The sequence below is a fragment of the Vipera ursinii genome, assembly GCF_947247035.1.
Source record: "Vipera ursinii genome assembly, chromosome: 1".
Taxonomy (NCBI): domain Eukaryota; kingdom Metazoa; phylum Chordata; class Lepidosauria; order Squamata; family Viperidae; genus Vipera; species Vipera ursinii.
In genome coordinates, this window is record NC_139512.1 from 202,201,745 (window position 1) to 202,217,011 (window position 15,267).

General features: G+C 40.4%; 1 protein-coding gene across 1 annotated transcript in view; it reads right to left on the bottom strand.

Annotated features, from left to right (window-relative positions):
- Window positions 1-10,910, bottom strand: part of SLX4IP (SLX4 interacting protein) — a 97,877-nt gene extending 86,967 nt beyond the window's left edge. The window contains exon 1 of the mRNA XM_083369937.1: window positions 10,866-10,910. The gene's annotated coding sequence lies outside the window, so the exon portion shown is untranslated. The remainder of the gene's footprint in view (window positions 1-10,865) is intronic.
- Between the last annotated feature and the right edge of the window lie 4,357 nt (window positions 10,911-15,267).

Consider the following 15,267-nt stretch of genomic DNA (forward strand, 5'->3'; position numbering starts at 1 on the left):
AAAGTCAAATAAGGCAGGGAGTCTTGTGGACACCAAAAAAGGTTTTCTCCAAGCACACAGGTGCCCATGGATGCCATGTTGGAAATCTTAGCATTACCGGTAGGTAATTATGGATTTTATGCCACAGTTAATTAAGCCCTAATGCCCAAGAGACAACAGGAATTCCTTTGAATTGTGGACACAAAATAACATGACACAAATCTTTTCATCCTTATGCCTTCAATTGTTAAAGAGAACTGGGCAGAAAGTTATCATCAAAGGGCTTAATTTTCTGGATTTTGTCAAGAGAGCTAAGCCCCAGCAAAATCCTAATTCATTCTGCTAACCCTTTAAAAGAGTCGCAATGACCGATCTCAACCTAGACACCTATAGAGACATCATACACATCTGCAAAATAGATGTCCCTGCTGCATATAATGCTGCTATAAGGACAAGAGTCAAGGTCAGGAGCAGATCATCACCATTAATTTGCCTGTAAAAGATGAATGCAGTTGTTGTTGTTGTTAGTTGCGAAGTCGTGTCCGACCCATTGCGACCCTATGGACAAAGTTCCTCCAGGCCTTCCTGTCCTCTACCATCTTCTGGAGTCCATTTAAGCTCACGCCTACTGCTTCAGTGACTCCATCCAGCCACCTCATTCTCTGTCGTCCCCTTCTTCTATTGCCCTCAATCTTTCCCAGCATTAGCCTCTTCTCCAGTGAGTCCTTCCTTCTCATTAGGTGGCCAAAGTATTTGAGTTTTAGCTTCAGGATCTGGCCTTCTAAAGAGCAGTCAGAGTTGATCTCCTCTAGGACTGACCGGTTTGATCGCCTTGCAGTCCAAGGAACTCGCAGGAGTCTTCTCCAGCACCAGAGTTCAAAGGCTTCAATTCTTTGGCGCTCAGCCTTTCTTATGGTCCAGCTTTCATGCCATACACTGCAACTGGGAAGACCATAGCCTTGACTATACGCACTTTGACTATACGCAGTAGGGTTCTGTATAAACTAGACCAGATAAATAGAATAATGCAAACCTTCACATATAGAAAACTAGAAAATGCGAGGCCACAATACACTGAGTTCTCATGGATGTTTTTTTTAATACACCCTCATTTTCTCTTTACAGAGAAGCATACAATTCACGTCTCCAAGCATTCAGATCCACAAGTACAGGTACAGGATGATCAAGTCACTCAGATCCAATTATTTTCCCCACATGCAGAATCATGATCTGCATTTAGTAACAGGTGATACATTGCATCCATACTTCAATGCACAAATACCATTTTCCATATGACAGATTGAGCTGGATAGATCCTTGTCAGGTTTTCAGGTTGAATTGTCCAGATGCATTTGAGATAATATGAGTAATCAGTTTGCATCTGGTGCCCTCTAGATATGTTTGCATAGTATTACATGATCCCCTATAAACAGCAAATTCATTTCCAAATGTGGTTCTTTCCATAACTGAAACTGGGATCTCAGGTTTGAAGGATTCCAGGAGTTATGAAAATACAAAAGATTTTTTTATAGATAGGAAATTAAAAAGATAGCATGCTCAGCCTCCAGAAAATATAATTTAAGAAGAAGAAAAACATTAGAGAAGAAATCATATATCTTGGAAGAGTACAACTTAAAGAAGAACACTTCAAACTTCAGATCCCATTTATTATTTGTAAATCATCTCTTTTCTCCTGTATTTCCTTTTTAACAGAAAACAGAGATTAGCAGAGATTGCAAGTAGATGGGCAAGTAGATTGTAGATTGCAAGTAGATGGGCAAGTTCATCTGTCTCTACAATGTATATAGCACTGCTATCATTTAATGAATAATTAAATATAACAACACTGACGGCAGACATAAAGGTGGATTTGATGGGGTTAAAGTTGGCTGCATTCCAATAATCAAACTTTGACTTTAACAAACCACAAATCTTTAAGTATATGGATGAGCTTCTGGCTTCCTTCATGCATGCTTCAGTTACTCAAGGCCTGCAGTTTTCTCTAAACTGGGAACCATGGTTATATTTTCTAAACCAGGGGTGTCAAACTCAATTTCATTGAGGGCTGCATCAGCATTGCTGTTGTCCTTAGGGGTATGGCCAGGGTGGGCGTGGCCTACTGGGTGGGCATGGCTAGTGTGTGTATGGCCTACTGGGTGGGCGTGGCCAGCTCTACATCGTTCGCATCAAGGGTGCCTATGGGGGCCTGGGCAGGAGTGGGACAGATCTGAGGGTCTCTGGCAGAAGGAGGGTCTCTGGGCCAGGGCCAAGGCAGAGGGGGCCGTTCCCTCACTGTTTCCAGGATGGCTTCATGGGCCGCATGAAACCACTTCGCGGGCCGGATCTGGCCCCCAGGCCTTATGTTTGACATGTCTATTCTAAACCATCCAAGATATGAGATCACTGTTTAAACTAGCTCCGAAATCCCACTTTGTTTGGAAACAATACATGTTCATTCTAGTTCCTGTGAAACAGATCTGCCTACAGTATTTCATGGGAAAAGGATAGCAAAGAGGCTGCCTAAAGGACATGACATCTTTGCATTCCTCAGTTTATTAATTTGAGATTTGATTCCTGTATCTCTAGCTAGCCTCTCCTTTTCAGCATTCCATATCTAAGTATAAGAAAATCTTCCCATTTTAGTTGCCTTCACGGCACAACAGCATCACCTAGTGTTTGACAGAATTATTCCTGCAAAGATTTTAACAAACAGAATTTCTTCTGTATAAGTATAATCATTCTTCAATTGTCTCTTCCTCTCCCCTTTTTGAGTGCTTTTATTCTTTTCCGATTTCTTCTCCATTTTCCGATTTCCTTAAATAATATTCTGCATGAGTTTAGAGTGAAAAATCTACTTTGCATCCATTAGTTCTTACTGCCACATTAATTTACATCAAGGGGAGAAGAAATTTTCTCATACTTAAGACGTGAGACTGAAGCTGAAACAAAGATGGTGATATTGGAAGAGCGGACAGAAAATTTAGGGTCTGTTCTGTCAGATACAACGCCACACAGCTTTAAGCAAGACTTTTCCCAAAAGATCCTCTTTTACAAAATGCAAGTTTTGCCAGCTCCTTGTAGCTTGCCTCTAAACAATCACACGTGCCCCCTTTCATTGATAGCTTAATGGAAGACATCAAAGCAAAGCTATTTGCAATAACTTCTCTGATACCCTTCAAGATAGGTAGGGAAAGTCAATCTGGAATAGCCTTGCCTGAAGTGCCCCAAGATGTTAAGATTTTCTGGTGACTGGATACTTATTTCTTGTCATTTCTTGAAACATTCAGTTCAGCAATTGCATAGTAATTCAGTAATCAAGAAGGAGGTGCATTTCATAAGCTGAACCAGTAGCTACATGGGATACTTAATATTGTGTGTGTAATTTTATTTGATTTATAGTCTGTCATCTTTTAAAAGCTCAATACATTATACCTAGCATCCCCTCCTATTTTTCCTTACATCAATCCTATGAAATAGGTTGGACTGAGAAGCTGACTGGCTGAAAGTCATCTAGCCCAGGGCTTTTCAACCAGTGGTGTAGATACCACCTGTGGTACATTGGCACCTGGCAGGTGGTATGCGTTTTTTCTGTTTTGTCAGCTCAGCATGTCTCACTCTGTTTTTCTGCCAGCTGCATATTAATCTTATCAATGTAACCAAGGTGATTGTCTCATGTCCAGCCATGTTATGGTTTCAATCCGTTTTGTGCTATTAAGTGTGCATGTCTACAAAAGTTTTCTCACTTTACCTTTTTTCTTCTCTTTGATTCTGTCTGATGAGAGGATGTAGTCAGTTAAGTTCTTTCTTTGTTTTTCCAATTAAAGTTTTATATACAGTAGAATATGCCTCGGGCTTCTTTATTTTTACCTGATGTTTACCATGCGTCGAATGAACCACGGTTCATCACCCTCTCTGATAAGGAAGTATTGTTTTATTTTCCCTGACAATGCAACTATCCTAGAAAAGTGGTAGCAGGGGAGGGGAATGAGCTGAAACAGTGGCAGCACCACACAAGCCTGAGCGAGAGATGGCTGGAGCTGCAGGGCTGTCAGGGCTCGGGACTGATCCTGGCGCTTCTGCTGAGCGCAGAAGAAGCACCGATCAGCCGGAATGTTGCAGCATCTCCAGGGTCTTGTGATTTACATTCAGATGCTTGGCAACTGATTCATATTTATGATGGTCACAGTGTCCCAGGGTCATGTGAAGTGACCACAATCTGCTGCAATCACCCAGCAGATGGGGGGAATAAAAACGAAACACCCCCCACCCCACCCCCACTGCCAATCCTCAACAGAACTGCTCACAACAATGAAATCCTCAGACAAGAGGAAGAGCGCCACCGGGTGGGCAGGCAGGTGTCTTGCTCAGCTGTGGCTTGGGGGGGCACTTTTTTCAGTGCCATTTTAACTTCAAACAGTCACTAAGTGAACTGTTGTAAGTCGAGGACTACCTGTACTTCATCACTTTTTTCCTTTTTTTTTTGGTCATCAAGTTTTTGATACCTTGTTAGGCGACTGGTGGTACTTTAGGATATGTTGCCATATCCTAAAAGTGGTACAATGGGTGAAAAGGTTGGAAAGCCCTGATCTAGCCAGCATCGATACCTCAAGTTTTCCTAGTCAATAATCTTAGCCACCATGCTGCCCTGAAATTGTTTGCAGATGTATATTCATTTATGGATGCCTGCATGTCAACCCAGACAGAAAATTTTATATTGGGATAGCTACAGAAGCAAATTCAGGCATTTGAGGAATAAACCTAGGTGGGTTTGATTTAAAATTAATTATCCTATTTCATCCAGCTAGCTTTTTGCAGCAGTCAACACAGATTTAGTAAAATATGCATTTCTAAATGCTGTTTTAAAACAACATTTTTTAAAAAATCAAGAAGCAAGCAATTTCACGAAACAACGAAAAGCAACAGGTGAATTAATGCATCTTCATTTTTCTTCTACTTCAATCTGGGGAAAAAGTGTTTCCATTTTTTTCAGTTCACAAACCGTCTCTCAATTTTGAACAAAATTAGGCTAAAGGAAAAAACACACTTTGAAGTGGCAAAGGAAGCAAATGCTGTTAAAATGCTTTACTGCTGTTATAAAATCCAAATCTTTCCATTAATTCTTTACTATGGCTTTTTTAAAAAAAACCCACAATTTTCAACTATTTATTTCTTGACTGAATTACTTTTTGCTCTTATGTTCATAATAGTTTATATGATCACTGGATAATTACTGAATGTTCAGGTCCTAATCAACTCCTTGCTGCCAGCTAAGGATTAAACCTGGTATTAAACCCTAAGAATAGCAGTAGGAAAATGAGCCTGACTGCACACCATTTTTAGCACCTGCAGTGCAACTCTGTCATTGCCTGATTCTTTTTTCAAGGTGCCACTTGGTTCCATCCAAGCTTCCACAACAGCAGAAATAAAATAATTATTTCACTGCTCTTTAATCATGGCCCCCAAAATAGACTCAAGGAAAGTAAGCCAAGGTTCCTTGTTTCCCTTTAGCTCCAGTAAACAGAATTCCATTTATATCTTTATTTATTTATTTATTTTATTTTATTACATTTATATAGCGCCCTTTCCCGAAGGACTCAGGGCGGTTTACAGGATAATTAAAAACAAAAATACAAAAGTTAAAAACAAATTAAAAAAATTATATTCGTCCCTGCATAAGTAAAACCCCAGTTAAAATTAAAATTAAAACTAAAATTAAAATTCTCAGCCTGGGCCAGAGAGCTCGAAGAGCCAGGTCTTCAGGTCCCGGCGGAATGAACGGAGGTCGGGGGCAGTCCTAAGCTCCACTGGCAGCTGGTTCCAAAGGGCAGGCGCACCCACTGAGAAGGCCCTATCCCTGGGTGTCTGCAGGACCATCTTTCCCTAACAAAATCCTACCAGGTCAGTTAGGGTTGGCATGCTCCTTGTCCCTTCCCTTGAACATTGCCTCTTCTATCCTTCTATCCTCTCCCACATAAAACATTTGTGGAGTCTTGGGCCGCTATATTAGGAACTCCAGTTTCAGTTTATAGGAAAATGTAGTTATTTATTTAAAACATTTATACCCATTCACACCTTACATAAAGCTCCCAATCAACAATTAAAGCAATATCAATAATAAAAGGGCATGGTTTCCAAAAACCATTGAAGACATAGCTTTTCCTCCAATTCCTGGACGAAGGTGAGGTGGAGCAAGAGGATTTAATGATAAACCGTATGTTGGAAGTTTAACTTTGGTGCTGGTTTTTAAAATTTATGGTTTTAATATATTTAATATGGTACCACGCCCTTTTATTATCCTTCAGTATCTTCAAAGCAGGACCAGCTCTTATAATGCTGTTTCATTCAGGTAACCAGGCCTTACATTTGTTTGGCATGACATTTTGTGTGTTTTAGTGGGTCTTAATACTCACACATAAGAATTTCATTAAAATATTTCCAAATGAAAGCTGTTTCACAGCTTACTGCCATGATGAGGGTTTTGGATAAGAGAGGGTATGTTTCATGACCAAAAACCAGTCAGGTCCCTAGTATTTCAGCAGTATGTTCTACCCTTTTGTTTGTTTTCTGTCCCTTTCATTTACATCTCATCTCTCCCCTCCTCGTACAAATCAACTCCAACTTTTAGTGCATTATTAGAAATCAATTTGCTACCAGATTAACGTATCAGTCATCTACATATTATACAATAGAATAGAATACAAGTATCTCAGCAATATATAGGGATGCGGTGGCTCAGTGGGTTAGGACGCTGAGCTTGTCGATCAGAAGGTCGGCAGTTTGGCAGGTCGAATCCTGAGTGCCACGTAACAGAGTGAGCGCCTGTTACTCGTCCCAGCTTCTGCCAACCTAGCAGTTTGAAAGCACATAAAAATGCAAGTCCCCTTCATGGATTACTGCCTTGTGGGCCAAGAAGCAACAGTGAGAACTGGACACGGAACCACTGATTGGTTCAAAATTGGGAAAGGAGTCCAGCAAGGCTGTATATTGTCACCCTGCCTGTTTAACTTATATGCAGAGCACATCATGAGAAAAGCAGGGCTAGATGAATCAAAAGTTGGAATTAAGATTGCCGTAAAATATATCAACAACCTAAGATATGCAGATGATACCACTCTAATGGCAGAAAGTGAAGAAGAACTAAAGAGCTTCTTGTTGCGGATGAAGAAGGAGAGTGCAAAACTTGGGTTGAAACTTAACATTAAGAAAACCAAGATCATGGCATCCGGCCCTCTCAATTCCTGGCAAATAGATGGGGAAGAAATGGAGGTAGTGACAGATTTTATTTTCCTGGGCTCCAAGATCACTGCAGATGGGGACTGTAGCCAAGAAATTAAAAGACGCTTGCTCCTTGGGAGGAAAGCCATGACAAATCTAGACAGCACACTAAAAAGCAGAGACATCACCCTATCAACAAAAGTGCGTATAGTCAAGGCTATGGTCTTCCCAGTTGCAATGTATGGCAGTGAAAGTTGGACCATAAGAAAGGCCGAGAGCCAAAGAATTGAGGCCTTTGAGCTATGGTGCTGGAGAAGACTCCTGCGAGTCCCTTGGACTGCAAGGCGATCAAACCGGTCAGTCCTAGAGGAGATCAACCCTGACTGCTCTTTAGAAGGCTAGATCCTGAAGCTAAAACTCAAATACTTTGGCCACCTAATGAGAAAGAAGGACTCACTGGAGAAGAGCCTAATGCTGGGAAAGATTGAGGGAAAGATAAGAAAGGGACGACAGAGAATGAGGTGGCTGGATGGAGTCAATGAAGCAGTAGGCGTGAGCTTAAAGGGACTCCAGAAGATGGTAGAGGTCAGGAAGGCCTGGAGGAATGTTGTCCATAGGATCACTATGGGTCGGACACGACTTCACAGCTAACAACAACAAAAAAAATGCAAGTAGAAAAATAGAGACCACTACGGTGGGAAGGTAACAGCGTTCTGTGCGCCTTTGGTGTCTAGTCATGCTGGCCACATGACCACGGAGACGTCCTCGGACAAGTGCTGGCTCTTTGGCTTTGAAACAGAGATGAGCACCGCCCCCTAGAGTTGGAAATGACTAGCACGCATGTGTGGGGGAACCTTTACCTTTATCTCAGCAATACCATTCTGAACATAATTTCTATATTTGTTTTAAAGAAAATCCATTAAAATTTCCATGACTCAAAAATCATAAAAACCCTACCAAAAGATTAATAAGACTACTATAAAGAGAAAATTAATTATAAGGGTTGGCATAGGCATGACACTACCTGCATTGGAATTGGATTAGGATGACCTAAAACATGCATAAAGTAGCCAGGGGTTCTAGGGTGGGAAACAGCAGAATGGGAAAGCAATTGGCAGTAGAACATAGTAGTAGCTAAGCAAACTAAGGGAACAAGAAAATTAAGGGTAGCAATGGGGGATGTGGACATATGTCATGCTTGAATTCAAGTGCAGTCATGGCTAAGTATGATTGGATAAAGCAAGTAGAGGTGGACTTATGCACAAGCTACATGATAGACGAGACTGTACATCTGGGGTCTTCAGACTTGGGCCTTTTATGACTTGTGGACTTCAACTCCAGAATTCCTCAGCCAGCATGCCTGGCTGAGGAATTCTGGGAGTTGAAGTCCACAAGTCATAAAAGGGCCAAGTTTGAAGACCCCTGCTGTAGATGAATAAAGCTTGTCAGTTTTGCCCCATTCAATTCAGACGATCAGTCTGAAATCTCTTATGGCTGAAACTTGGAACAACCAAGGTGATCCCTGCACAGAACAAAATAACATTCCCCATTTCCTGCATGCCTCTAAACTAAATTTAAACTAAATTCAGATCTATAAGGAAAACTTAAAATTCTCAAAGTATGCATGAAACAAATTATCGGGTTTGCAAATGTGGGAAATTAGGTGGCTCAGAATGATCATTTGCTGATTACAAGTTATATTTTTCAAGATTGGACCATAAAAAGTAATATCCTCAAAAAAACCTCATGAACTCAATAAATGATAGGAATGTACTTATTAGAAGTAGTGCTATCTTGTGAACATCAGTGTCACATGGGTATTTGGCAATTATTACAGATGCAGCATGGAAAACACTGAAGAATTTCAACAGCACTTGTTGAAGTGTTAAGTGCCACACCAAGATTGAAAATAGTACTATTGCAATTAGACTGCAATAATGGGGAAAATGGAAGAAAGTAGAATTAAAGCACAGTAAGTGCAAAGAGTTGTATGATGAGAATTCTGTTTATTGCCATCATCTAATTCAAGGAATATAAATGCAAGCTCTTCCCATAGTAACCACTGGAAACACAATAGTTTCAGATGAATTATATCATAGGAAATAACAGGTGAAATGTATCCAGGTAGTCAAGATACTTCGAGATACAACCTGTAGAACTGACCACAAATTCCTGTGGTCTAATACTTATATAGGTTAAACTTTGAAAAGTAAATAAGCTAAAAATGTTTCAACCTGAAACACATACAGGTAGAACAAAATATCAATGTAAAGAACAGATTCAATATACTTTTGTTAAAGGGCACCTGAGAGGCTATCGGAAGAGATAAAGGTACCTTGAGCTCATCCATATATCATCCAACCAGAGCACACTTGTTTTAATGCCATGTTTTCATAATGCCTTCTTCTCGTTCCCAGACCATAGTGGAAGTAGTGTCAAGCCATCTTTACTAAGTAGTAGAGGCATAGTAAGGAAGGCATTTCTTCCTTTTCCCAACTCTATTATCGAGTTGGGAATTTTGATTTTTCCACTACGCATGACAATTCCATGACATTGTGGATGGTTAAGGGATGAATCTGCCGATCTTCCATTGGCTACTTTAGTCTGCTGCAGGCACACCGCCTCTAGTCTAATGTTTGGCAACTAACCTCTGTGGTAAATGCCCCCTACATAGTCATTTACATTTGGGCAAGAAGAAAAATACTATAAGGCACCTGACTTCCACAGAAGCATTTGCTCACTTAAAACTTTAAACTTTCAAGAGACACCTTGATCTGGTTTTCTTCTTTTAATGTTCTTTTGACAGTTAGGTCTGTGTTTTTTCAAGAAGTGCAGTAGTAGTGCCAAGAGGACCTTATTACTGTAGCAAGGCAGGGTTTAGCAATTGGGAGCAAACATTTCTACTAGCTCAGGGACAGATGGATGGCACTTTAACAAGGCCTTCTTGCTGTGCCTATTGTGGGAACTGAAGCAGAAAATAAAAACATTTAAATAAAATTTAAACATTTAAATAAAATTTCAAACAGAAAAAGATCCAAGTACCTTTTAGGACAAGGTTTCACCACAGACAAAAAACAAGTGGGGAAATCCAGATAGCGCAAGGTTTGTAGGAAGATTAGTGGGGGTCAGTTTCAGATAGGGATTACTTAAGTTTCTGCTTAACCAACACTCTCCCCAAATCTGAATTTGCTTAGGGTTCAACACCTTAGAAAGCAGCTGTAAGGCTCTCCTACCTTCAGCTGGCATAAAGTCATCTCATCATTTCACATATATTGCATGGCCGCACACACCTACTTAGTACAATTCTATACGAAAAGAGTGTTTACAACGCCATTCTTGGCAAAGGTAACAGTCACAATTTTAAACTCTTGCCTTTTTGTACTTCGTAATTCCTTTGTTTTACTTTCGGGGCAGCAGAAGCGATCAAAATCAGACTCACGCAGCTAAGGTCGTGTTTTCTCCATGATCGCCTACGAGCACTACTTCTCCCATCGCGTTTTACTAAAGTTTCCCCAAATCACCATTGCAACAACAACAACAACAAAAACAAAAAAAAACCCCTCTGCCTATTGTGATACTTCCTAACAGCGGCCCAATACAAAATCGGTGGGCAATTCCCAAGTCTCCGAACACACGCTTTAAAACTCCGCAGTTTTGCAGCCCTGTCTTACCTCATTCAAAGGCGTGCGCCGCACCTTGAAACACGACTGTTTTCAAAAAAAAATTTGAAAATGAAACATCCCGAAGCGTGGACTGGCTTATCCGTATCACGTGACGGGCAACAACCAATCGTTTTTATACGGTATTCTCTAGCACAGGGGTAGGCAAACCTCGGCTCTTTTATGACTCATGGACTTCAACTCCCAGCATTCCTGAGTCAACATAGCTGGCTCAGGAATTCTGGGAGTTGAAGTCCATGAGTCATAAAAGAGCCGAGGTTGCCTACCCCTGCAGCTTCCCAGCACTGGCTTGGCATTGTGATCTCAGCTGGGGAAGCCGGCTGTGAGCATCCTTTCAGATCTACCGGGAACTCGATCAATTTGGATGGGAGACTCGCAGGAGACCCCAGGCCGGGTGACTATCCTGGGAAAAGAAAAAATCCTGGAAAAAATGATAGTCGGGAACCGCTTCTGAATTCTTGCCAAAAGGACGACGTGGATGTGTCCATGAAACCTCCTGAGAAGTAAAGCACGTCAATTATCTGGGAAGAGCTTTTAACTCTACCCAGATAAATTGTGCATTTTACATGAAAGTCAGTTAAAGTCAATTATATTTGCTTCAGACCAAGTATGATTATGGCATACATACAGGCATTTGTACTCTGAAACCTAAATGGCTAAAGTAATGTAATTAGGCAAGGGTGTTTCTGGCTCAGAATAACGTCTTATTTAATCATTTAAGCTGAAAAATATTGTTTCAAGAGAAAAAAAATATGAGGGTTTTATTGTGTGCTAGCTCCCCCAAAATACTTTGGCTTTAGAAAGATAGCCTGTTCCTGCATTAAACTGAGTAACTGTGTTTCTACAAAATGCTTAGTTAAAACAAGCCAGGCCAATTAGACCTTAATATGAAGGCATGATTCATACAACAGGCTAATGGAGTTGGTTTTGACTTGAGTACTGGAATTTATTAACAGTGGTTTCTAGTTTAACATGTTACGTAAATTCAATATTAGCCATTGAGCCTTGCAAGGCTACTAATAATTTTTCATTCTGTTTGTAAAGATGTTTTGTTGTTGTTAGTTGCAAAGTCATTTCTGACCTATCACGACCCCATGGACAATGTTCCTCCAGGCCTTCCTGTCCTCTACCATCTTCAGGAATCCATTTAAGCTCACACCAATTGCTTCAGTGACTCCATCCAGCCACCTCATTCTCTGTCATCCCCTTCTTCTCTTGCCCTCAATCTTTCCCAGCATTAGGCTCTTCTCCAGTGAGTCCTACCTTCTCATTAGGTGGCCAAAGTATTTGAGTTTCACCTTCAGGATCTGGCCTTCTAAAGAGCAGTCAGGGTTGATCTCCATTAGAGTGATATCATCTGCATATCTTAGGTTGTTGATATTTCTCCCGGCAATCTTAATTCCAACTTTTCATTCATCTAGCCCTGCCTTTCTCATGATGTGCTCTGCATGTAAGTTAAATAGGCAGGGCGACAGTATACAGCCTTGCCCGACTCCTTTGCCAATTTTGAACCAATCAGTGGTTCCGTATCCAGTTCTCACTGTTGCTTCTTGACCTGTATATATAGGTTTCTCAAGAGACAAATAATTCTCCATAGTCCATAGTTCTTCAGGCACTCTGTCTATCAGATCTAATTCCTTAAATCTATCTGTCACCTCTACTGTATATTCATCAGGGATATGATTTAATTCATACCTGAGTGGCCTAGTGCTTTTCCCTAGTTTCTTCAGGTTAAGCCTAAATTTTGCAACGAGAACCTCATGGTCTGAGCCACAGCCAGTCCTGGTCTTGTTTTCACTGACTGTATAGAGCTTCTCCATCTTTGGCTGCAGAGCACATAGTCAATCTGATTTCTGTGTTGACCATCTGGTGATGTCCATATGTAGAGCCATCTCTTGAGTTGTTGGAAAAGAGTGTTTGCTATGACCATTGTATTCTCTTGACAAAATTCTGTCAGCTTCATTTTGTACTCGAAGGCCAAAATTGCCTGTTATTCCATTTATCTTTTGGCTTCCTACTTTAGCATTACAATCCCCCATGATGATAAGGACATCATTTTTTGGTATTAGTTCTATAAGGTGCTGTAGGGCTTCATAGAACCGGTCAATTTCATCCTCTTCAGCACCAGTGGTTGGGGCATAGACTTGGACTACTGTGATATTGAGTGGTTTGCCTTGGATTCAAACTGAGATCATTCTGTCATTTTGGGGATTGTATCCCAGTATTGCTTTTCCTACTCTTTTATTGACTATGAAGGCTACTCCATTTCTTCTGAGGGATTTTTTCACGCAGTAGTATACCTGATGGTCATCTGAATTAAATTCACCCATTCCTGTCCATTTTAGTTCCCTGATTCCTAAGATGTCGATGTTCAATCTTGTCATCTCTTGTTTGACCACGTCCAGCTTGCCTTGATTCATGGATCTTACATTCCAGGTTCCTATGGAGAAAAATCTTTACAGCATCGGACTTTCCTTTCACCACCAGATACATCCACAGCTGAGCGTCCTTTCGGATTTGGCCCAGTCGCTTCATTCTTTCTGGCGCTACTAATACTAGCCCTCTGCTCTTCCCCAGTAGCATATTGGACGCCTTCCGACCTGAGGGGCTCATCTTCCAGCGTCATATCTTTTTTCCTTTTGGTACTGTCCATGGGGTTTTCATGGCAAAGATACTGGAGTGGGTTGCCATTTCCTTCTCCAGTGGATCACGTTTTGTCAGAACTCTCTGCTATGACCTGTCCGTCTTGGGTGGCCCTGCACGGCATAGCTCATAGCTTCATTGAATTACGCAAGCCCCTTCGCCATGACAAGGCAGTAATCCATGAAGGGGTAAATATATTTACTCAAATGTAAATGTACACTACAGTATAGCAAGGAGGTTATTTCCAGAGCAGTATATACAGGTTGCCCTTGATTTACAACATTTTATTTAATGACTGTTCAAAGTTACAAGGGCACTGGAAAAAGTGGTTTATGACCATTTTTCACACTTACAACCATGATTTATGTGATTTACATTTGAATGCTTGACAACTGACTCGCATTTATGACAGTTGCAGTGTCCCAGGATCATGTGATCAGCTTTTGCAAACTTCTGACAAGCAAAATCAATGGGGAAGCTAGACTTAACAACCATGTTACTAGCTTAACAACTGTAATGATTCACTTAACTGTGGCAAGAAAGGTCGTAAAATGGGGCAAAACTCACTTAACAAATGTCTCCCTTAGCAACATAAATTTTGGGTTCAGTTGTTGTAAATCGAGGACTACCTGTATTATTTTTTATTTTTTATTTTTAATCCCATTTATATCCCGCCCTTCTCCGAAGACTCAGGGCGGCTTACAATCTAAGCACAATCAATGTGCTTAGCAATAGCCTTCATTCTATGTATATGCCTGCTTATTAGGGCTTTCGCCCCCCCCCCCAGCGGCATTATACATATCCCTGTGTTTCTACAAGAAACTGAGTTAACTGCATCATGACACATTGAATTAACCAGTGGTAATTTGCCATACTGAATCATCTGTTAACTGCTCTGGGTTTATGCAACATGAATGACAGTGTAACAAACACTTTAGCCTAATGCAGCTGTTCATGTTTCTCAAAGAAAGACATATTATAGTACACTGTAACCCACATTGAGTTGGATTTTATATCTGATTTGACCCTGAATTTATAATTTTGATGGTTTCCTGTGAGTGTGAATCCAGCCCTTTAAGATACAGCCCTTTTAAGATAAAACCAGGTTAAATAAACCACAGTTCAGTCCTGTGTGTGAATCTAGTGAAGGAGTCTAACAAAATGCACAAAAGAGACTAATGAAGTATTAAAACATTAAACATTAATGTTTAACATTAAATATTAAGCGTTTTCATTGCACAAGGGCAATTATTTTTCAACCTTTTAAAACATCCACTTGTCTAGTTCAGTTGAAATGTATTAATTTAAAAAAGATTTTAATAAGTGAATAGGTAACTCTTGGATTAAATCTCACCATTATGGCACATCTGTTTCTTTTTATTCACCCTTCTCTGTTTGGGATGCCGCTTCGCTTAAACCGGTGTATTTAATATACCTAAGAATATACGCATGTCTTTTAATAAGCCACTAATCTATTCCATGGTAAGGGAAATACTATCAAATTAATAAAAAAAAACATCTGTGATTAACAAAATTAAGGGACGTTTGGAACCGATCTCTCAAATTCACGCCTCAGTTTAAATTGAATAATTTCCCTCCTTATGATTTCCGGTCAATTGTAATACTGTAGCCGAGACGATGCTCCGCATAATCGAGGACATTTTTTTTTAAACATTTCCGCTTCGCTTGAACTACAATTACCAGGATGCATCGGGACATCGATTTGTCAAGTATTTTTTCTTAAAAAAAA